This window comes from Malaya genurostris, chromosome 2, assembly GCF_030247185.1.
Source record: "Malaya genurostris strain Urasoe2022 chromosome 2, Malgen_1.1, whole genome shotgun sequence".
Lineage (NCBI taxonomy): Eukaryota > Metazoa > Arthropoda > Insecta > Diptera > Culicidae > Malaya > Malaya genurostris.
Genome location: NC_080571.1, coordinates 48,735,760 through 48,759,534, shown reverse-complemented (window position 1 = coordinate 48,759,534; position 23,775 = coordinate 48,735,760). Strand labels below are relative to the sequence as shown.

The 23,775-nt window shown below is 38.0% G+C and overlaps 1 protein-coding gene across 3 annotated transcripts in view; it reads left to right on the top strand.

Annotated features, from left to right (window-relative positions):
• The window catches only part of LOC131429962 (zinc finger CCCH domain-containing protein 13), a 370,899-nt gene that overhangs the window by 17,625 nt on the left and 329,499 nt on the right, over positions 1-23,775 (top strand). For all 3 annotated transcript variants that reach the window (XM_058594511.1, XM_058594506.1, XM_058594507.1), the window contains exon 2: positions 15,610-16,617. The gene's annotated coding sequence lies outside the window, so the exon portion shown is untranslated. The remainder of the gene's footprint in view (positions 1-15,609; positions 16,618-23,775) is intronic.

The window sequence follows — 23,775 nt, the reverse complement described above, 5'->3', positions numbered from 1 at the left end:
TTTCATTATTAAATTGCATGAAACGTTTAAATTTGAAGTTTAAAGCGGTTCGGTATTTTGTTTTAAAACGAAATTGTACATTTAAGGATTAAATACGCCACGGGATTCCTGATAAAATGTTTTGGGAAGCAAGAAAAATTAGACATGGTTCGTTACACATTGAAGTTTGAATCACCAATTATCTAAAATATATAGATTTATCTACTCGAATCGTTGCGTAAAAATATATCCAAGCAGTATGTGTAATGATATCAAAAATCAGTTGAAAAATAGTTGAGATGAAAATGTTCAAACCATTGTTTGTACAGTTTCATTTCCTGTATTTTGAACTTGCACCTCGGTATAGCAAACAAGGACGTAGCCCTACGTCAAAAGATTTTGAGTAATTTTATTTTTTTATCGGTACTTTCCAATACACGAGTGATTCATTGATCAGATGCTTAAGCTCGTCTCCTCTGGTTGGAAAAAAGTAAAAGTTAAGTTACTAAAAGATTTCTGCTTACTCAAATGATCCTTGTCACATCTTACCTTTCTGCTGTATATCTTCACACCATTACTCTACTAGCTGAGTACTAGGGTTCTATAATTTTGATTTTATTTATTACTCCGAGTTACATTAAAAATATTCTTATTGTTATAAATAATACTTATTCTTAAACCCTCGATATTCATGAATAATACTTATATTACCATTGTTTTTCGTTAGAAATTTCAGGTGGTTAATTACCTACCTTTGGAATTTTACTACTGGAATTTTAGTACTACCCACCGTACCCACCTCTTTCACCTGCCCTGACTCCAATTACGATCAACCAAAATTGTCTTGATCCAGGCATTAGAAGTTCTAGATAACCTTGAAAAGTTAATCAACTTAGTTTTCTTCAGGTTTTGAACATTCTTCTGTATTTTATTCGAGCCTTCAGAGTGCAAACTCTAAATTCCAAACACGGTCCGAATATGCGCAATTGAAAATCGACTAAAATAAACAACGGATCAATTCACAACGCTTAACTCGAACCAAACACGAACTTCGTGACCAAAAAGCTGTCGAGCAAACACATTTTTTCTGCTTCGACCGTATCGCAAACGATCAAGTGTCCACGCAGCAATGATCACGATATCATACAAATGAAACGAAAAAAAAAATCCGGTTCCAGTCGCCTTCCAAACATTCTTGAGACACGAAACAACGTAAACACAAATTACGACGAGTCAGCAGCAGCAGCAGGACAACATCGGATAAACTGATCAACACGTAAACAGATTCTCGCCATTCTGCCATTTCATTCCGGTCGTCGATTTGTCGTTTTTTTCTTGACCACCGGTTGCGACCGAGGTCCGAAAGGTTCAGTGATGATGACGTGGGCGTTTAGTTATTCGATGGTTTTTTTTTCATTTTCTATGCTGTGACCAAAACCTGTATTCGGGTAGCACGGATGAGTCGGTTTGTTATAAGCTGTCGCATATCTGCAACCGATAAACGAGTTCAGAGGGGCAGACTTTATCGAAGGGAACGAGAGAAACTATGCGGATAGAGAAAAAAAAATGCCAACACCCTTTCGTAAGTTGATTCCCAAAATCCTGTTTTGGATAACCGAAGCAGCAACGATACAAGAAATTAACATTCCAACGGTACTAGCGCCGGCAGGGTGCAGGGCAAAGTTATAAAAATATAAGCAGGTGCCGGGACTAATGCATGATCCTCCGATGCAACGGACTGATAACACCGGATTGGATCCGAGCAGGCAGAGCAAATTAATGAATTTTTAAACACTTTCGTATCCGGGTCGGGTGGGGGCTCCGGTTACGGTTTCAATCTGAAGCCATAGGCGGTGCAGAGCCTGTGTCATTCGAGAGGAAGAAGCAGTTTGCTGTCCCGACTGTACCACGTAAACATGAATATTTCAACAACTAATGAATTGTTGCTTTTCACCTCGTGGGACGCAACATTGACTGTGAGGATTGACCAGTTGCAAACATTTTATGCGCTTTAGAAGAAGTAAGAGACAGTTCTTTAACTTCTGCATAGTGGATAAAAAGCATTGAAAATGTGTGTTGAATAAAATCGTTTTAAGTGAAAAATGCCGTCACCACTTAAAAAGATACTGATTCTTGAATTTTCACTAGGTTTGTTGTTTCGATCGTAGAGACTTTGAATCCTAACCGTGTTTGTTCAATCGCCTGGATTCGGTATTCTGAAATTCTTAAATTCCCATTCCGCCTAGGGGTTGAATGTCAGGTTGGGAACAGCCCTTATGACAAGCCTGCCTCATCATTTTTTACTGTCTCATTCTTTAATAGTCGCATCAAAAGCAAACGGAACAGTTTCGTCTATCACTGCTCCAAAGAGAGTATCAATGCCAACGTCACTCGTGCCCTTATGACAAGCCAAAACCAAAACAAAGTAATGGATCCATCCTTTTTATCATGGTTTCCATGTAGCTTCCAAAGCTACCGAGTTTATGGTTGAAAGCGTTTCTAAAAGCAGAGGGAAACATGAATAAGTTCTAGTCTATGTGAGTAAAGTTTGAAAGATACATTCTTGAAATACAGTTGGACGATCGTCGTCCAGAAGAGTTCCGGTAACCTTGGAAATCGATTAATCAGTTGACTCCAATTACCTAAGCTATTGTACTGGTTAAGACTACGATTTTCGAACAGCCAAGTGGACGTATTACGAAGCCATAATCAAATTCCAGATCCAAAAAAGGGTATCATGTAACGAAAAAGCGCTTGATGTCAAAGCCAGAACTAATGAAAGTCATTTTCATTAGCTCAAAATAGACGAAAATGACGAAAAAAATGTCAGTCTCAGCTCCGTTTGCCAATTTTGAGAACGAAATCCATGTCCCAGTCAACGACAAAAGAACGGAATAGTAGTTTCAAAACTGTGTTCCTTAGGTTCGTATACCCTTTCTGTCATTTTCGGTTTTCAGCGAAAATCGTATACTGTGCAGTAGCGATATTCTACCAAAGCTTCGAGAATCGATAATGACAGCAAACGATTCACAGGGATTTTTACCTTTTGGTGCTCAGTTGTTTTTTTGGTTTCTATAGAAGTTCTGGGATGTACTTGTTTTGATTTTTCATGTCTTAGACTAGAGAAGGGGCATAACAATTCATTTCAAAGAACCGTTGCCGTGATGCATGGTTCTTTTGAAAAAACTATTTCTCCAGAGCCGTTCGTTCGTTCTTTTCATAGTTGGTTTGTTTGTGCAAAAACATCCCATCACATCCCATCCATCCCATCACTTTGAACTTTTGAACCGTTTGAAAACGAATCGCCTGTTTCTATTTTGGACACTCTTTTGAGAGCTAAATTTCACAGATTTTCATTATATCAAGGAAAGAATGAGAATTGAAATAAGACTGATTCTACCTGCAGACATTTGTTTTTTGTTTCGATTGTAAATGTTATAACCTTAAGATCATACGCTGCTTCGGGCCAGAAATACTCTCTGACCCCATGTGCGGGATTGGGAATCGAACTGTGTGAAACGCCTGCAAACAATATTTTGGTTTTGACTTTTCAGTAGGGAAACGAGTGACGCTTGCATTGATACCCTCTTTTGTTGCAGTGAGAGACGAAAATGATTCGTTTGTTTTGGATGCGATTAGTTACGAAGACATGTGACATTTTTTTAAGCTGCTTATCGGAGTACGCTGGATCGAAAATGCTGTGTTTTGAATTGAGTTGCACCCAAATTACATACTTACCAAGATATTGTAGATAGCGAATGGGGCGTATCCGGCGTCCACAAAGTACCACACGATGTCCGTTTTCGTTCTTTGAACTTGAACACTTCTAAACGGAGTTGCTTCACTGTTTTTGCCATCACGTTCAGAGTTCGACTGATAGAACTGTCCAATTTTGTCTGCTGACTCATGGGTTACTAGAATTAATGTTGCATGAGTAGTTTAGTCAATGCGGGTGAAGGTAAACCCATGAAATTTTTTTAATGCAAACGTTAAAATTTTTTTTTTAAAAATCGATTTTTTGAGAGTTGTAAAAATTCTACGATTTTTGAAATCGTAATTTTTTTTGATGCCAAATGTTTTTACAGATTTCCGAAATCTGATTAATTTTTTGATGCCAGAGATCTGGTGTGATCTCGAAAAAAAATGTTCTGAGAAAAATCGACTTTTTGGGACTTGTTTCAAATTTTACGATGAATTGTCTAAACGATGAAAAAAATCTTAATTTTTGCGATTTTTTTTCCAGAATTATCGTACAACAAAATAAATTCAAATGTTTTGCATGTTAAAAGCATCATTCAAACAACATTTTGTAGTTTTGTCGTGGAAAAATATTGAGAAATAAGTCGGTGAAAAGGTATTTTTGAGGACGCTTCTTGAAAATCATGATTTGCGTTGTCCACTGTATCTCAGCGCAGACTAATCAGAAGTCAATAAATCAAAGCAGCATAGTTAGAGTAAAAGTTTTTCTAGACCCCAACGTTTCTGTTTGATTTCTTTTTTAATTTTTTAAATTTTTGGTGCTGATTCAAAGTGAAAACTACGATTTTGCACCAAAAATTACACCATTTTGTAGCTGGTAAACCTCCCCAAAGTAACAAACAACGAAAAGGAAAACGTTGTGGTCTGGTTTTTTATATGTAGAAAATGCGTGCAAAATTTGTAAAAAATTCGTGTAGTAGTTTTTGAATGACGATGGACACGAACTTTCAAAACCTGCTTTCGAGGAAAACGCGTTTAAAGGTTTTTGTTTATAAAATCAATGGAAACAATTAATTACTCCAGGGAGCCATTTTCAAAAAATCATTTTTTTTCTTTTATTATTTATTATTACGAAACATCTCAAGAATGTTTTGTAAGTTTTGAAGTCAATCGAAGTAGAATCTTGGGCCTGTGCGCCGAGCTCTTGCTTTTTCGTAGAATGAGATCGCCATAGAAAAAGGTCAATAACTTCCAGAGATTCGTTTCAATAGGTTTGAAAATTACACAGAAAATTCTTCAAATGTTTTTCTAAAGGAAAATATAAAGAAAATAATAAATGATTTTTCAAAAGTGTTAGACCCTACCCGCCCCTTAAGTTTGTTGTATTATTTACGATCTTCGAAAGTTAAATATGTTTATTTGTTAAAAAAATTGTAAACAAATTTCATTTTACAATAACATCAAAAAAAGGTTTTTTTTCTTTATATTTTTTTTTAGAAAGTCATTTTATTGACTAATTAGAATAAAATTATCAACACTTGAGCCAAAAATTAAAGCGTTTAGCCTTTCTCTATAGAAAGGTATTTGAATTGCTGAAAAAACGGACTTTCGAACGGAGCCTCGGAGACCCTCAGTGTTATATATCATTCGACTCAGCTCGACGAGATCGGACTGTGTGTGTATGAATGTCTGTGCCCCTTTCAGCAATTTTTTTGCGCCCAATTTTCTCAAAGATGGCTAAACCTATTTAAAAAAATGTAGGCTCGTTCGAAAGCTACTATTGGGCCATTGGTCAAGTTCAAAGATTAAATGGCTGTGACTTCTGGTTCCGGAGATATAATGGTATAAGTGACGTAACCGACAGAGCGCTTTGTGTTTTTCGCTCTCAATTTTGTCAGAGATGCCAGCACTGATTTCAAACCAACTTAGGCTCGTTTGAAAGCTAATGTTCAGCCATTGACCAAGCAAGAAAATCAAATCGCTGTGATTTTTTGTTCTAGAGCTATAATGGTATAAGTGACGTAACCAACTAAACGCAATTTTTTACTCCTCTCATTTTTCTCGAAGATGGCTAAACCGATTTCAACAAACTGAGGCACGTTTGGAAACTACTATTGGCTCATTAAACATGTCTGAAGTTCGAACGGCTGTCACTTACGGTTCCGGTGATATAATGACATGAGTGACGTAAACGTCAAAACTTATTTCATGTTTCAAAATATATGACATAAGCGCTGACGCATGCTTTTGTGAACTACCCGAATCGATCTGAAAAAATTCATGCTAGTTCTGTATACTAACCGCTTCGAATTTTCAGTATCACCAAAAATTGAATTTACACAATGAACAGACATACGTTCATCAGTCTGCGAAATATTGCACGCGTTAATGAAGTATTTTCAGAGATACGTATTCAGGGGTTTCCAGATTTTGTCCCGAACAAGTCTTTTTTTCGTTAATGATTCTTTTCCAAGAATGTTTTCCTCGTCTTTTTTTCACTTTTTGGCTACATTGTTATAGCAGATTTCTGTTTCAGAAGTAACTGAGACTCTTGATACCGGTATTCAAAATATTGAGTAATGTCACCATCGTGAGACGTTTTCTCTCACTGTGGCACTGGAATAAATAGATGTTTACTTGGTACGACTACATTTGAATGTTACAGGCGAGAATTGTTTACTTCGTCTGGCTTCAATAATTGGACTATTTTCGCCAATAGAGTCCTCATCTGCCGGAAGTAAGCCAGCTGGCGTACGTTCTCATAATTTGCATATTCACGAGCGCTACTTACACGCTGCTGCTGTACGTTGTACCTCTGCAGCTTGCGAAATGCACATTGGAAAAACGTAGTTCTGCCATTCCGAGGCAAGCACGGAAATTTTCCGTTTTCATATGATAATTTTCTTCCCGAAATGGCGGCGCCCGATGTATGAAAAAAAAATAGAATAAAACCAGTTCCTGTAACAATACCCAAGCTGGAGAAAAATGAACTTTCAGATTAACCTGCTCCCTATGTTGTGCTGCTGGTGGGAGTTGTCGTAGCAAAGAATGTAGGATTCGGATGTCGGTTGTCGGAGTGGGTGAGGCAGCAGCGAAAGACTGAAACGAAAAAAAAAATGTGCGCCGCCAGCAAAATTGAATTCCTAACTTCCTGGTGCTGAAGTGGGCTCCTCTTCTTGCCATCATCGTTGGTTTTCAGCTCTGTGTGTTGTGCGCTTACAGGTGCGGTACACGCACAGCCCAAGGAAAAAATGTCAAGTGTGAGGATGATGATGACAAAAGGTAAAAATAAAATATCAAAATTCGGAACCGGTTTCGCCATAGTCGTCTTCGTCGTTCGGTCGTTGTCGGGGTAGCGCCGTGGAGGAATGTTTGAGTTTGTATGTAAATTAATTTGTTTTTTACTGTGGAATGATGTTCTTTTTAGTGGTATTGTTTGATACCGTGCTGTTTAAAAAAGTACTTAAGATTTGTTTTGATCAAAAATAGGAAAAAAGATGGCTCACAAGGGTATGGAATAATATTTAATTACTTTTACCAGTATGATATGCAATATAAATACTGCTTGAAATAGTATTTATACTTCTTAGCAAATGAATTATAACTTAGTTCAGATACATTTAAGTAGCAGTAGTAAGCAAGCTTGCAAAAATAACTTAGAATGTTGAATAACTAATAAAAAAAATTAGGTACATTTGAATTCATTCCCCTCGTAGACATTCTTAGTTATCTGTAGTGAATTCCAAAACAGTACCACCTGTTTTCAAGTTCTCGCTATTGAAAACGTTACCAGCAATCTCTAGCTGTTCAAAATATCAAAGTGACGAGAAGATACCATAAATTTTTTAATTAACAACCTTCTATTAAACACCTAATGCAAGCTGATTGACAGGAGTCACTTAAAATATTTGCGTCATTAAACGTTTGCAATTGATAAGGCGGGGCTAACGAAACTAGCACTGCCATCGGTTCACATATTTCAAAGGAGAAAAATATGAAATAGTTCTGTGGGATCGAGTTTAGTTTCTGTGAAGAATTGAATTGTGGAATATCTTTCACGTTAAACAAAATCCATTGCCCTTTGTTAGGTTCGAGCGGTCCACAAAATATCCCCATATAATGCGTTGTCGCTATCGCCGTTGAAAAGGTTTGATCACTTTTTTCTCTGATCAGAAGAATCAATTGGGTAATTACTTGTTATAGCTTTTCCTCAATTTTTCCTCTAGTTCGACTTTCCTGGTGGATAACAATGCCGATTGTTGTGAAATTCATCCATTCTGATATTCCTACTAGTAATTCACAGCGCGATTCAATCACTTGAAAATCGACTAGTACAAATTGACTCGGAGGACCAAGCGTCATATACCATTCGACTCAGTCTTAGTCTCCGTCGAACTGAGCAATGTCTGTGTGTGTGTGCGTGTGTTGAATAATCTCACTAGGTTTTCTCGAAGATGGCAGGACCGATCTTGATCGCAGAAGTCTTGTGGGCACACGGATTTCCTGATTTTCATTCGGATCTTACTTCATGTTCCAGAATTATAGGGTAAAGTGTGTTATAAATTTTGTATCGTCACTTGAAGTGGCGAAACAAACAAAAACGTAAAAGGATTTCTAGACTGACCTCTATTACTCCAATCGATAGTAATTATGAGTAGACAGCCAAACAAACCGATTCCGGCTATCCTGGTTTCTGGTTTACGATTCCGAAGGTACTGGAATAGTGGTAACATATTTCAAAATAAATTTCACTCACTTTTCTCAGCAATAACATGAGCTTTGGTTCAAAGCGGTTTTTCGTTTAACGATGATGGACATACAAACCGACTTCGATTAAATCGGTCCCGGAAGTACTGGTAACATTGGAACTCACTTTGTTTCACATGGATATACAAAATATTCAGGCCTAACCGATCTGAGAACTGTTTAATTCTGTAGGTTAAATTAGATGATGCACAATTTTTTTGTTTTCGTTCAAGAATCGAAGAAATTTTTTTTAAAGAATACAACAGTATTATATATAAGAATATGATAGATTTGAGAAAGGCATCAGGTCTTCCTTAATGCTCGTTTAATTAAAAGTTTTAACATAGTGTTTTAGTAATTCGTGATTATCTCATCTCATCATAAATCACCGATGGCATAGAAAAAGAATGGCATTGTTACGTTTACTATCTTCCGCATGGTAAACATTTAAAAGACGCGCCGTAGTAAAGCAATATATTTTCACGTCAAGGTATTCGATATACAAAACATTCAGTCTCACTTAAAGCCGTAGCAAATTCGATTAACTGGATCCTTTCATAACGTTGAAGCGTGTTTTGCGGAATGCGATTCGTCGTCACGTGCTTCTACGACACAACACCTCATTTACTAACCGACGATTTGACGCCTCATGCTGCAGCCGACGCCTTGACTTATGAAAAGTTTCCATTCAAAAGCTTACCAAATTTTGTCTATGAGAAAGCCTGATAGAATAAGAAAAGCCCGCTAAAATACTAAAATCATTTCCAAATTTCGAAATACTGTTCTCAGTAAGAAACGATTGCCGAAATGAGCAGTATTCAATGTGGGGCGTTGCATGCCCCTTAACCCGTTAACCTTGACGATACTGCAAGAATAATCATCAAATGTAACGTGAAGGTATTGCTTCAAACGCTTGCGCCGTCGGAGACCTTTAAGATTGCCGTTTTAAGGAAATATTACAGTTGTATGAAAATCACACTAGGTTCACACTATTCATTCTATTAAGGGGTGTACGAAATCAAATTGCATCAAAAGAAAATATTCAGAAAAGTTTACCCTTTCAACCGAGCATCTTTAAACATTCAGGGAAGCATATCAAACATATTATTCGACATTTTTCATATTCGTTTTATTCGATTTCAATACCATATTCAAATGCATGAACCTTCTTCTTAGCACCACTCACTTGTACAACGTTTGGACCAACTTTTGACTAAATACTACGGTGTGCCTTTTAAAAAAATTACCCTGCGAAAGAATGGGTTGAACTTAACCGTGAATATCTCGAGTTGTACTAAACGCAACATCATAATTCTTTCTCCATGTCATCAATATACGGTCAGCAATTTATGATTCAATTTTAAACAATTTGAGATAACTATAAATTAGGTTTACTCAAACTGTTGGAAACAATGAGAAAAAACCATCACGCTTACTAGCCTTTTCCGCACTCGGAATTCATTCGGATTCAGAAATTTAACTTCAAAATTCTGGAACAAAACTCAAGTTTTTAATTGCAGATCTGGGATCTTGCACAACATTTTAGATCTCGACTCTAAACCTGACTTCTGAACAATAGTTCAATTCATTAATTCAGTTCCAGAGTTTACTTTCTGAAATTAGTTTCAGAATTTAATTCCTAAATTCAGTTTCAGAATTCAATTTCAACATTCATTCCCAGAATTCTGTTTCAGAATTCAGTTCTAGAATTCAATTCGGAGTTTTAGTCCTAAAAATGAGTTCAATTTCAGAATTCTAAAACTTCATTCTTCATTCCGAACTTAAATTTGACAACTGAACTCTGATTCAGTCTCAGGTTCTGAATTCAGTTTCAGATCCTGAATAAATTATGCCAAAAAAATGCTCATCAGCTGAAAACATCGGATAAATTCCACAAATCGGTTCTTTTTAGAACCATTTAAATAATTCCAAAGAATTATGCGAAGTTTTCCTTCACTGACAATTGTTTGTTGTACTTTTTTACACGCATTTTCTCAGCGTTATTTGTGTGGTAGAACATGTTTGTCATCAATAAATCATAATTTAGTATAGATGCAATACGTTACAATTCTGGAAGCGAAGTAGTAAAAGTTGCGGAAATCACACAATCAATTAACTAATATGAACGATTATCTATATTCGGAAGTGTGAAATAAGCATGTCAGTTTTATTCGTATTCACGTTCTCCTGTTATGTCTGTGTCATTACCCACCCGACTTTTTGCGTGGAAACCCGTGTTTACTTCATATCTACCTCCTCTTTTACTTCCTCAGAACTGTTCCGAGGTGTCTTCTACTTGTACTTGTACTTCTCAATTGGTTGTAGTGCTTCCGGTAAATTGAAGCCCTTCGGCACGAAGTAGGTTTCATTAGCTGTTGGAGTGTTACTTCAAAATATCTAAACCCGGTCAGAAGAGCGTAGGATCATTGGAAGTAGACGCTTTTGGAGGCATTTCTTTATGCACACCTGCCCATTGATCGCCTCGATAATCACAAATGGAATGCACCGTTTTCTACACAAGCAAATTGCTTGCTGAATCATGCGTTTTTTATGCAAACTTTGACATCTTCTGCTTTCAAACGTATTCTGGGTCATTAAAATTGTGATAAGCATTGGATAACAGGAATCCCGGAAGCTGACGGAAGTCTGCTTTCACGTACGTCTTGCCATCCATGGACAATGTGGTTTTGTCAACATCTAGGAGTAGAGCTTCAGTGCACGTGATTTTCTCGCCGTATCCTGCCATTCATTGACTTTGTGCGTGTGCACGGAAAGATACTTCACGGTTTTTCGTATCTTGCACTTTGTTTTTTCGTCACATTTGTTTGGATTCTTCTTAAAAGCTTGTGCCCCTTTTTCCTAGACGGAGATCCATTTTTTTCACTTTTTTTTCTTCAGATCAACAGTTGAACGTTAGATGTACCGATTTAAAATACGAGATACCGTAGATTGTACAAGTAAACTTTACATATTGAACTAGTTTTACCCAAAATTTTAATTAAAAATACCCAATGGGTAAAAAGTTACAGCCATTTGAAAATTATGGCTTCTGTTTCCGTTCACACTTTAACGCGATATTGATGGGAATGAACGGTCATGTTCTAGAACGTGTTGATCGATTGATGGATTTCATTTATTAGAGGCCCTTTGTTATTTGAAGAAATTTGTTGCAAGGCGGATAGCGATATATGTTTGCATTACGCTAGACGTTCATATTTCGTCGTTAGATTATGAAAAAATACGTTTTTTTGTCTTTCTCAAATAGCAAAGTTATGCAATCACTTGAAAATCAAGTTGTAAAACTAAAGTGTCTTATATCTTTCGACTCAGTTCGTACCGTGCACACGTACAAAGTCAATGAACGGCGGGATACGGCGAGAAAATCACGTGCACTGAAGCTTTACTCCTAGATGTTGACAAAACCACATTGTCTATGGATGGCAAGACGTACGTGAAAGCAGACTTCCGTCAGCTTCCGGGATTCCTGTTATCCAATGCTTATCACAATTTTAATGTCCCAGAAGACGGTGGAAAGCAGAAGATGTCAAAGTTTGCCATAAAAAACACATGATTCGGCAGGCAATTTGCTTATGTAGAAAACTAAAATTTGAATGAAAAAAATACCCTTTCGCGAAAATCCATTACAATTACAATATCAGTAATGTATATGAATCTGCCTCACTGTTTTTGTAGTAGATTAAATGAATAAAAGAACAATACTTGATATAATTGATCATCTCACTCCTGAGAATCGGTACACCTAAACCTCCATCACGAACTAAATGGGGATTTCGGAAATCGAGTTAGTTCGTGTAAAAATATACGTTAAACCCAAATCATAGGGATATTTTCGGAACGGATGTGAAGAATTGGTGCTAGAAAACGATGTTCGGGTTCGTTTCGAAATTCTAGAGAATGACATCCGGTTCATTGATATTCCTTGAAATCCTCTATGATAAAGGTATTTTCGAAACGGGCTTGAAAAGTGGATGCCGGAGAATGATGTTTGAGGTTGTTTCTAGATTCTAGAGAACGACTTCCGGTTTATTATTGTGCTTTGAAAGCCCTTTCCAATGGGTATATTCAGATCAAATTTGATGATTGGTTACGCGTCACACTCCAAACTGTAACAAGAAATAAACATTGATTTATTTTCTCGGTAGCCGACTGCCCAGATGAACTGTTTTGGAAATAATGACGGGTTTGGATCGACAGTGGGTTTCAGGATAGTATTTCATCGCGCTATACGTTTAGTATTTTTCGCTTAGTATTATATTAAAAATATACCTAAGACAAAAGGGGAAAAAATGCTTAAATGGAAAATGTTTCAGATCTCTTGACAGCCGATTGCTTGAAGTTTTATGACTTCAGGTAGTTTATCGTCTCGCGCATAGTATTTGTTGTTGAGATTGTATTGTTTACCGAGTCATATACAGATCTTCTCCCATCCTTAGCAATGCAATTCCTCTCTTCTGTGATACTCGTGGAAATGCGGTGGTACCCACAAGCTTTAGAATCAACGAGTATCAGACTAACATTCATTCCATTTCTTTCTTTTTTCTTTCTGCATTATGGATGCAGGGAGAAGCCTACTGGAGCTAGTTAGATTTACACTTTCTCTCCAACAGGCATAAAACTTCCTCATCTTTTACACCAACAGGTTACAATGATTAACATGATACATAAACACTTAAAACTGTATCTTAGGAACTAACAAATGATATATAAGCTAAGAACTGAAAACTAGTACTAGTTTGACCTATCAGGATAGATGACTGAGAAACAGTCTTTTTAGAGTTAGCATTGGAACAACTTTTAAACATACGGCAAATCAAGATCGATTAGCTTGAAGCGACCTTCATTACTGGGAAGATTTATAGGGTCTCTCCTCGGAAGACGGCGAAGTGCGAAACCGACGAATTTTCGTTGAATTACTTCAAGGCGTTGAATATCTCGAAGGTAATAGGAGTGTATCGAAAATAAGCTATCCACAAATTTTTGTTTCGAATTATGATAAAAAACGATATTTTATTCAAACTAAAAATTGATCCTTTTTGAATGAGGTTAAACTTGAGCATAATGAAAACCGGATAAAATTAAGGTTATTCCTTCACGATTTTTCAAACTTCTCATCGAACGCTCTTCATCAAGTTCCGGACAAGTGTTGCATCGCATTTTTTGGACGCTTGAGCCCAAATTTTTTGAACTCCTGCATATTCCCAGCTGTCTTACCAGTCTTTCTGAAGACCCTCTTCACGATTGCCCAGTGACGTTCGATCGGTCGAAGCTGAGGGCAATTTGGTGGATTGATATTTTTCTCAACGAAATTTATACCCTTTTCCGCAAGCCAATTGAGAGTGGTTTTGGCATAGTGAGCTGACGCTAAATCTGACCGAAACAGTGACTATGCTTCTCATATAGAGGCAGTAATCTTTTCTGGAGACATTCAAATCGATAGATTTGTGACTTCAAACCACAGGAACATATTGCTTGCCATACCAGTACCTTTCGACCGAATTTCTCACATCTTCCCCAACGAAGATAATAAACTTATTGTGGACCTGGAAGGGTTTTTGAGTCCTCCTTTGCATAAGTCTCATCGTCCATCAAATTGCACGCATCCGCACACTGCAAAAGACGCGAATACAATTTCCGGACCCGTGTTGCTGCTCGCTTCTTCTGTTCGACACTTTATTTCGAGATTTTCTGCTTCTTGTAGGTCTTCAGGTGATTTCTCCTCTTGAAACGCTGGATCATTGCGACACTCGTTTTTGCTTTTTTGGCCAAATCACGTATTGACATTGATTTGTTCTTCATGATTATAGACACCACTTTCTGGTCCAGTTTCGGGTTGGAGGAACCGGGTTTTCTGCTTCTTTCTGGTAGCTCATCCAAAGAATAGTGTTCTCCAAACTTATTAATGACGGTTTTAACACTGGCATGATGAATTCCAAATCGCTTCGTCAATTTTCGCATAGTGATACCCTTCTCACTTAGCCATGTGTCCAGAACCCTAATATTCACTTCCTTTTTAATACGCGACATTTTGAAAACGCAGAATTTAAACCGCACAAACGAGTAAACAAACGAAGGTTCAAATCATTTAAATAAATTTGAAAAAGGAATGGCTCGAGATGACTGCCCTGAGGAACACCAGAGCTAACAGCAAATGATGATGTCACGCAGTCTCCAATCTTTACTACAATTTCACGACCAGCCAGGTACGATTTCTCAGTATCACAGCGTCTGGTCGTGACCGGCGTCGTTATTGATTCATGCATGAAAAGTTTTGAGTCAGTTTGGATGCAAAATGAAAATGATTTGCTTCTTTCAACCCGTAGGTTCATTGTGCATTTTCACTCGTTCGAGCAGTCATGATGTTGCTCAGCTCAGCTCAACTAATGCTTGATAAAGATTGAATTTTGTGACTCACATTAATTGTGCAGATTGTCCTTCGGTTATTAGAGCCGGGTACGTACATTTCCGTCCTAATCGGAGACCCAAATTGAAAAGAGGACGAATCGTGTATCGAATTGAACCTGATGGATACAAACAACATGTAACCATGGATACCATTTTATGTTATTTCCAGTGCAATATCGTTCCTACTGGTCTTTCCTAAAATTTTCTAGATAAGTTAAGGAAGGAATTCAAATACATACGAAAGGAACAAACAAATAATAAAAAATAAGAATGAGGTAGCTCATGCGTAACAATCAAGCACAGTCTCCCAAATTTTAGGTTATAAATGTTAACTAGAGTCGAATCCGAGTCAAATCTAAGCGCCAGTCATTGGGAAACGAACGCTTTTTGTTTTGAAGCTCATGTTGGTTAAGAGGCGAATGACATTTCCTCGTCTTTAGTCAATCGATAGTAGTTCGATTTAATGATTTTCTTTCTGATGCTCCCTCGGCTGCGATTACTGCCTTAATCTGCGCTGAAAGTGAAATCGCAAATAAAAAAACTCTTAAATCACCGAGGACTAAAGGAAATTACTTGCATTCCGACCAATTATTTCGTAAGGCAACTAAATTGTTTGCGCTTAGAAAACAAGAGTTAATTTTATTTACACATCCATAAGTTTCGTAAGTCCAGCATCCACCGTCATCATCAGCATCTCGGCTCAGATTTGTTTTACACTCACCCTATCTTACACAATTTCTGTTTTCTTTCTTTCATTTCCAGCTGTTGTTGACAGAAGGGGATACAAATATTTTTTTCTGCTGAGGACCTAGCAGGTTGTGTGTGTGCAAGCGTTCTTCCCTGCTTCACTCGAACCTGCAAACTTTCCTAACGAAGTATCTGCGCTACGGGATTTGCTGTGCGAAATGGTCCAGTAGCTCTACCGGAAACGGTTGAACAATCAAAACCGAATAAAACTACTCTCCGTTGGTTCGCGATATTTTATCTGTAGACACTGCACACTCCGGCGGTCCGCAACCGTGGCGAGAGACAGCGAAATGCAATTATCTATTTTTTGTTAGGAAGGAAACTAATAAAATCCTGAAAGCAAAATTAAAACTAAATAAACCAAAAGAAACGCCGTGGGTATGCCGAGGCAATCATAAAATAAGCACAAAAGTGAGGAAATTCTAGTGGTCCTTTCCGAAGAGCACTCCGAAGCGACGCCAGTTCAATGAAAACGAGTTCCCGTGAAGTGAGCTGAGAAAATTTTATTTTATGACCGATTTTCATTCCTGGCTACAAAGTAAACCGTGAAGAGCTCTTTGTCATTCGTCCGAGAGACGGTGGAAATTCACAAAGTGAACGTGCAGTGATTAAAGCGAAGAAAAAACTCAATAAAATCTGCAATCGCAAGAGATCGTCTCCTGCAAAGCACATGTCACACCGTGTCAGGTGAAAGAAATACCTACCGTCACCGGAGCACTATTCAACTAGTCGTGTCAATTGCAAATACCTTCCCATCCATCTGTACATATCGTTGGCAAATGTTTAAAAGTGAAAACTTTCAAAGCGCAAAGTGACAGTGGCCGACCAAACCCCCGGCCTCCCACCCGCACAGTGAACAGCAAAGTGAACAAATTAACTACTCTTCGGGATTCGGATTCTTTCGCTGCGGTGAGTCCAAACCGTCATCGGAGCCGGCTTTAGTCAGCAGGTGGCAGTCGAGGCATCTGTCAGGTTGAGGGAAAAGGTTGAGTGATGATAATGAACGTTATATGAACGTTAAAGGTAAGTAGGCACTTTTTCCCTAATTGAATCAATTACAACGAGACAGCATCCGTGCATTGCAAATGGCTGGAATGTCTGCAAAGTTTCATAAGAGCCTACGCGGTGCAATTTCAGATTCGGCACTGTCACTGTACAAACTTTGTAATTTCATACAAAAACCTGCGGGGTTGAATGGGATTTTCACATTATGTGACTGCTTTACCATGCCGATCAGATCTCGAGGAAAGCGCAATAGCAGGATCTGAACTTTTTGACGTGAATTGTTACTTATTTTAGTATGACGGGTGGGGGACTGTCGATTTACAATTTGGTCTCGTAGACGTGGACTAAAATTTAAGTAAAAATTGATTCAATTGTGCGTAAAGATAATTTGTGCCAAATGCTAAATATACAAGTTCTTCGACCAGAATAGTAATATTTAGCAGTGATTATCATTAAAGGCTGACTAGAAGTACGTTGTTGCGTCCCTCACGCTTTGTTCCAAACGACCAAACGACATGTCAAATACAATGTACAGCAAACTGCCAACATTGCGGATGAGATGTCGTCACTCTGATTCTAGGCATTCAAGAACAATTGGAGCTAGTTCAATCAAAGTAGTCGATCGCGTTCAGAAATATCTTCACTAAAATCTCAAAAAAAAAAAAAAATACTGCACTTAAACACCTGGAAAACCAGGAGTGATCCGGTTCCAAAGCTGCAGATGTCGAAGGTAACAGTTTGTCGTGTGCTAAATACCTACAAGAGGGAAAAAAGGAATCAGCGAACCTTCGGAAAAAACTGGATCCAGATATCGTCAGCTGTGCAGCAAGGTGTTGAGGTGCCCTCTTTATTGCAAGAATATTTTATTACTGTGAAGACTGAGTGCGTTTGGTGGTCAGATAATAAAGTCGACCCTAAGTGTGATATTTTCTATGTGAACATAGAATGTACAATACGAAATTTGAGAAAATATATTCTTCTATTTTATTTAATATGAAATGTTTTGCCATTCTCATATAGAAATGCTATGCAATCGCTGTGAAAACCAACTCTGGAACCGAGGCCCTGAGGGCCGAATATTGTATACCATTCGAGTCAATTCGTTGAATACGCAAAATGTGTGTGTATATACAGTTTTGTGTACCTAATTTTCTCAGAGATGGCTGTACCGATTTTCATGAAATCAGATTCGAATGAATGGTCTTAAAATCCATTGGAAATTTTCGCATTTCATTTTGATACAATTTTTGGTTCTGGAAATACAGCGTGATTAGCGTAAAAATTTCAATTTCAATTTACTCAATCGCTTGTCTCAGAGATGACGTGACCGATTTTTTAAATTGAATGATATTCAAATCCTATAGAAAACTTCTGAACTTCATACGAATTCCACCTCCAGTTTCGGAATCAAAGGATTGAGAGTGTTGATAATTTCAAGCAGTTATTAGCAGTGATGCATAATACGGAAAAACGTTTCAAAACTGTTCTCAAGTCGGTCCCATTTGGGAGGTCTTGTCAGTTGACGGTCAAACGAATCCATTTCGGTCCGTTTCCGGAATCACCAGATACAGTGGTCACAAAATCTAATATGGAACGAACTCACTTTTCTCAGTGATGGCTTGACCGATTTTAACAAACTTAGGTTTAGATGAAAGTTCTTATGATTTCAAATGGAAATCCTGAATTTTATTCGGAACTGTCTTCCGGTTTCAGAATTACAAACTCAAGGATGAGTGTCAAACTCCGTATCATAAAGCGCTCCCGTACGTACATGCGCTGTCACGGAAGAAGAAAACACCACACCGCATCTAAGAACGAAGTAAGCTGTGTGTGCGGTATTCGATTTCGAACATACGAACAAGCACGTAAGAGCAGTTTTGTTCGCTACTGCTAATTGAATTTACACTTTTTTACGCGAGAGATACTTATCACGCAAAAATAAACCACGAAAATCAGCGTAAAACCTATTTTAATTCACCTAGTGGTGCTATAATACCTTTCTCATATAACTCATGTTTGCACTAATATTATTTGGGCTTAGATTAGTATAACCAAGTTAATAGGAATGCTTCGTTTTGGCACTTTCCGGATCCGAAAATGAGATCCTAAAAATGTCAAAAGCAGTCTATTTTTGTATACGTCGACCCTTCTATTTAAGTCTAAGTTTTTGAAAATCGACTTAGCTTTTTCTGAGAAAATGTAGAGAATTCCCTTTTCGAGTTTTCGACTACTATTTCCTGTACTTGCGAACCGAGAGTTGAGAACCGGTAGAGCTGAAATCGGTTGGTTTAGCCAGCAACTATCATAGCCTATAAGTTGAGACAGTTTTGAACCAAATTTAAATGGATTTGGATAAAATTCTACATTGGCTTATGGAAACATAATACTTTTCATTTGAATCTGTGTTTGCAAAGATCGGTTCAGCCGTTTTTGAGAAAGTGGAGTGATGTCCGGTTTGGAGCACACGAATACTTTTCCGGTTCTTCCGGAACCAGGAACGATGATCCGGTATACTCAAAGTGAACGTATTTAGTTATAAACAAATCATACTTGCCTAATTTAACAATTATACAACAATTTGAATGTATTTGGCTTGATTTTTCCGTGTCATGCATAAAAACACTAAACTAATCAAAACAGTCATGTGCACTTCTGCACAAATCGGTACCCACGAGGTACCAAAATGATAATCGCGATGAATGAACGCAAAATTGTCGTTCGTAAAATTTAATATGCTGAAATGGTTAGGACATTAACTAGAAGCGCTTTTATGATCTTACGCGAAAATCTGGGTTTTTTCCAATCGAACAAAAGCAACAACGCATTAACGATCCAGAGAGCTGTTTGGCACTGTTGAGTCGCACTAAAAAGGATTTCTTTCGTTTGTATGAGTTTTGTTAGTGAACGAAACTTGGATCCACCTTTTTCTCCGGAGTCATATTAGTATTAATACGAAGAAAGTCGTCCGAAAATGTAACAGGTAGCTGGAATAATCATGGCGTCAGTTTTCAGATACTCGAGGTATAATAAACATTCACTGTATTGAAAAAGAAAGCACCATCTAAAGTGATTATTACATTGAATTATTGATGCGTTTGTAATGCGACATCGAAAAAACCATTTTTAACCAAGTCAATGCTTCGTGCCACAAGTCAATGAAAATAATGGCCAAATTGAACGGATTGGTTTTCGTTCTGTTTCCTCACCCACCATATTCTCAAGAATCTAGTCCCCAGCGACTACTTGTCCTACGAAGGCCCGGCGGGTGGCCCGCATTCTGGTCATCGAATGCAGCGGTCTCCCGTGGGTGGTGATGGTGATGTTACGGAAGAGGAACGTACTCATTGAAGAGCCGAAATCTTATGAAAACCGGGGAAATTCTGATACAATATTTTGGGAAACAAGAAAAATTAGACATGGTTCGTAACACATTGAAGTTTGAATCACCAATAATCTAAAATATATAGATTTATCTACTCGAATCGTTGCGTAAAAATATATCCAAACAGTATGTGTAATGATATCGAAAATCAGTCTAATTGCTCCAAAAGTTATCTAATGAACTATTAAAATTACTTATTTGTTGAAATATGCAAATCGGAATTGAATGTAATCAATTTAGTGATGGTTTACAGTCTGATAGATTCTAGTTAGGAAATTTTCGAATTTTTCTTCTTGACTCTTTTGATTACTTTAATGTGGGGCGAAACGTCCAAAATTAACGTTGTGGAAGAGTGAAAAGTTTTTAATCGCGAATATCTCTCATAGTACTCAACATAATCGCATCATTTTTTCTTCATGTCGTTGGAAAAACGATCAGTAATTTATGATTAATTTATCAGTAGTATGAGATAACCATAAAAACTCAAAATTAAAGGTTCCTAAAACTTTGGGAATCAATGGACATCGAATAGAGGAACACGCAGCGAACTAGGTTTTCTCATGCTCGGATGATGGTTTTGAACATTTCCACGATTCAGAATCCAAAGCCCGGTTCCAGAATTCATTTCCAGTATTCAGATACGGAATGACAGTGTCCAAATTCAGTTCCAAACTTCTGTTTAAAAACTAAGCCCCAGAATCCAGTTCCAAGATTGTTACCAAATTCAATTCCAAAATTCTGTTTCAGAATTCAGATCCAGAATCCCCATGTTCAGTGTTCAATTCCAGAATCTAAACCTAGAATTTATTTCCAAAATTGAAAATCCAATTCAGTTGAAAATACAGTTCTAAAACTCAGTTTCAAATTTCAGCTCCTCAATTCAGCTCCAGAATTCATTTCTAGAATTCAGCTTCAGAACCCAATTCCTAAATTTACGCCCAGCAGCCAATACCAGAATTCAGGTTCGGAATTCAGTTTCAAAATTCATTATCAGAATTTAGTTGAAAATTATATGCCAGAATTCATTGCCAATTCCGCGAATTCCGTTCATGGATTTGGACTTGAACTTGATTTACCATATAACTGATCCAGGTCTCGATCCTGGTTGTGGACTCGCTCCTATCATATTCCAGATAGTCGACCTAGGAGCTCGAAATCCAAATCCTGAACCTGAAACTAGAACCGGCCTGCACTTTCCATATTACGAATCCAGTTCCAGTTTCAGATCCAATAATACGGTAAAGACTGTCCCAGAAAGTATGGACGCAACCATAAACCGCTGCCATTTCGCAATGGTTCAGAATCTGTCAATTTTTATGGCTGCGTCCTGTTGTTTACACTCTTCTCTAACCACTTGTGCAGTTGTTTATTCGTTATCATTAGTTTGTTTCTAAATTCGTGGACTTTCAGCAGAACAACTTCGAAAAATTGTGTACAAATGGTGCACAGAACGCGGACTGTCACTGAGAAAGATAGCAAAAATGGAAGGAGTAAGTGAAAAAGCCGTGCGAAATGCAATCAGGAAGCTCGGTGAGGATAACCTTTGAAGATAAACCGAAAACGGGTCGAAAAAAGGTCCTGCTAACCCTCAGTTGGATATACATATACTGAAGGCGTTTGAGCAAAAGAAGGAGGTTTCAGTTCGGGATGTGGCCAAAAAAGTGGGCACTCCGAAGTCAAATGTTCTTCGTGCTAAAGAACGTTTGAATCTTCGAAACTATAAGAAGCAGAAACAACCAAACCGTAGTCCGAAACAAGAAGCATCGATCAGGCCGAGGGTTGGAAAGCTGTACAATACGATTCTTGCCGGAAATTTGAACTGCGTAATCATGGACGACGAAACCTACGTGAAACTCGATTACAAATCCTTGCCGGAACCACAATATTATACGGTGCGAGAAGGGCAAGTGTTAAATCAGTTCGAGACATCGATTGAAGTCGAAAAATTTGGTAAGAAAGCTATGGTCTAGCAAGCAAGTTGTAGCTGCGGGAAGATTTCGAAACCCTTCATCACCACTGCTTCAATGAACAGCGAAATATACATCAAGGAATGTTTACAAAAACAACTTCTACCCATGCTTAGAAGCCACAAGGATCCTGTTGTCTTCTGGCTAGATCTTGCTTCTTGCCACTACTCGAAATCAACGGTAGAATGGTATACTACCAAAAATGTCACTTTCGTTCCAAAAGACATGAATCCAAAAGACATGAATTTTGGGCATTAACGAAGGCACACCTTAGGAAACAGCCGAAACCATTCAACAGTTCGAAAAAGATTGGAAAAAAGTGTCCAAACTTGTCGCCAAGAAGTCTGTACGGAATTTAATGAGGAACGTTCGCAAGAAGGTGCGCCAGCTAGTCTACAATGGCTAAGTAGCAAATGTTGAGAATAATATTTTGTTGAAGTCTAATATTATCAGTATATCGAATGAAATTTGAATATCTAACACTTGTGAATTATTTACAGCGAAATCAAAGTGCGTCCATAATTTCTGGGACAGTCTTTAGCAGTACCAGCATCTGAATCTCTACATGGGACCTGGGCTAGTAATAAAGCCAGAAACAACTGCTTTTTCGCATTGCACTCGACAATGTTTAGCACCGAACGATTTTTTTTATTCGTATTCACGTCATCCGGTTATGTCTTTGAAATTACTCACCCGCCTTTTTTATCACAACGAAAAAAAAATGATGTGGTTAGCTCAATGTCTTGATGAATGTTAAATATGTTTGGTCAACCCAATATACCAACCAAACAAATAAAAAATAAGACTCGTTCACGTCAAATGTTCATTATCGACACATTTGTATCGTAATATAACTGGTAGAGATAGAATGTTTAGAACATATTGTCACGCATCCTGCAATACTGTCTGTTTGTAAACACGGTTGACAGGCAAATGTCCAACCGGTATCTCGTTTTTTTTCGATGAAGCGTTGGCGGAAGCAAAAAAATACAAAACGATTGCTATTTCGCACTTCAATCGCACGTAACATAGTTACATAACGGATATACCAAACAAGTCGAAATAGTTGACATTGTACTCGATAATGTCACAAGAACATTGCATTTTAGAAAATGCCTGCAGCATGAAAATCAGAAAAGAAAACCAAATAATTTCACACTCAAGTGTAAACTCTCGTCGTCACCTTCTGGAAAAAACACTCTCGAGCGGTCACAATTCCACTGAAGCAGTAATCATATTTGACACACCACGACACGCACCGGAAATGAGCAAAATCGTCTATTTGCGGCTCCAAGTCGGTCCCGCGCCCAAGGGCAGTAAACAATCTCCGCTCGACGAGGTTGAGCCGATTTCCGAAAATTTTCACCTTAATTGGCCCGTATCTATGTAGGCAGAATGCACCGCAACCCACGCTGTCTCCTTCTTCTGGTTATCCTTGCGAAGGGTGGATTTCTTCGATACGAACAGAGGCAAGAAGCAGGAAAGCTGAAAAAAAACGAGCTAAAGCCAATTTTCCTTCATTTATTAAGGAAGTTTATTGCTAATGGGGTTTTCAGTTGTACGATAAACAGATGCTTTGGATGTTGCAACAGATCGGTTGATTTGTAGCTCCGTTCATTCGTTCGTTCGTTCGTTCGTTCGTGCGTCCGTTCGTAAGGTTAGGTAATTCAATCAGCCGGCCTCGGTGCTAGGTCCTGCAACGTTGTCAGCGCGATCCGGTCCATCACCGGGGGGAGAAAGTTGTCGCTTCAGGCAAAATCAGCGTAACGATTGAAGCTGATGCAAAAGTTAGTTTTTATTTACGTGTTCAACCGGTTGATTTGAATC